The 1,611-nt window shown below is 41.1% G+C and overlaps 1 non-coding gene across 1 annotated transcript; it reads left to right on the forward strand.

Moving 5' to 3' along the window:
* The first annotated feature begins 1,071 nt into the window (after positions 1 to 1,071).
* On the forward strand, positions 1,072 to 1,179 carry LOC112724558 (small nucleolar RNA R71). Its single transcript, XR_003163715.1, has one exon. It is a non-coding gene; the product is annotated as a small nucleolar RNA R71 (small nucleolar RNA).
* Positions 1,180 to 1,611: the final 432 nt, after the last annotated feature.

The raw sequence follows: 1,611 nt of genomic DNA on the forward strand, positions 1-1,611 counted from the left end.
TAGTTCATTGATGAACAAGGGAGGTTCAACTTCCCAAGTATCACTGCCAAATAATTTGGCATTTAGCTTCATGTTTGAACCAAGAAACTTGGCAGTTTGCTCTTCAGTAACATCCTCATTCTCTTCAGAAGAGGAATACTCATCAGAGCTCATGAAGGGCATAAGAAGGTTCAATGGAATCTCTATGGTCTCTAGATGAGCCTCAGAGTCCTTTGGTTCCTCAGAGGGAAGCTCCTTATTGATCACTGGACGTCCCAGGAGGTCTTCCTTCTTGGGATTCACGTCCTCCACTCCCCTAGTAGGTTCGGCCATGGTGCTTATGTCAATGGCCTTGCACTCTCCTTTTGGGTTCTCTTCTGTATTGCATGGGAGAGTACTAGGAGGGATTTCAGTGATCCTTTTACTCAGCTGGCCCACTTGTGCTTCCAAATTTCTAATGGAAGATTTTGTTTCATTCATGAAACTTACAGTGGCCTTGGATAGATCAGAGACTAGATTTGCTAAATTAGAAGCATTTTGTTCAGAGTTCTCTGTCTGTTGCTGAGTGGATGATGAAAAAGGTTTATTATTGTTAAACTTGTTTCTTCCACCATTATTAAAGCCTTGTTGAGGCTTTTGATCCTTCCATGACAAAATTGGATGATTTCTCCATGATGAGTTATAGGTGTTTCCATAAGGTTCACCTAAGTAATTCACCTCTGCTATTGCAGGGTTCTCAGGATCATAAGCTTCTTCTTCATAAGAAGCCTCTTGAGTACTGTTGGATGCAGCTTGCATTCCATGCAGACTCTGAGAGATCATATTGACTTGCTAAGTCAATATTTTATTCTGAGCCAATATGGCATTCAGAGTATCAACTTCAAGAACTCCCTTCTTCATAGGCGTCCCATTACTCACAGGATTCCTTTCAGAAGTGTACATGAACTGGTTATTAGCAACCATGTCAATGAGTTCTTGAGCTTCTGCAGGCGTTTTCTTTAGGTGAATGGATCCACCTGCAGAAGTGTCCAGTGACATTTTTGATAGCTCAGATAAACCATCATAGAATATATCCAGGATGGTCCATTCTGAAAGCATGTCAGAAGGACACTTTTTGGTCAACTGTTTGTATCTTTCCCAAGCTTCATAGAGGGATTCACCTTCTTTCTGTCTGAAGGTTTGAACATCAGCTCTAAGCTTGCTCAGCTTTTGAGGAGGAAAGTACTTGGCTAAGAAAGCCGTGACCAGCTTATCCCAAGAGTTCAGGCTGTCTTTGGGTTGAGAATCCAACCATAATCTAGCTCTGTCTCTTACAGCAAAAGGGAAAAGCATGAGCCTGTAGACTTCAGGATCTACTCCATTAGTCTTAACAGTATCACATATCTACAAGAATTCAGTTAAGAACTGAAAAGGATCTTCAGATGGAAGTCCATAAAACTTGCAGTTCTGCTACATCAGAGAAACTAATTGAGGTTTCAGCTCAAAGTTGTTTGCTCCAATGGCAGGAATGGAGATGCTTCTTCCATGTAAATTGGAATTAGATGCAGTAAAGTCACCAAGCATCTTCCTTACATTATTATTATTTTCGGCTGCCATCTCCTGTTCCTGTTCGAAAATTTCTGAAAGGTTATC

This window comes from Arachis hypogaea, chromosome 11 (genome assembly GCF_003086295.3).
Source record: "Arachis hypogaea cultivar Tifrunner chromosome 11, arahy.Tifrunner.gnm2.J5K5, whole genome shotgun sequence".
NCBI lineage: Eukaryota > Viridiplantae > Streptophyta > Magnoliopsida > Fabales > Fabaceae > Arachis > Arachis hypogaea.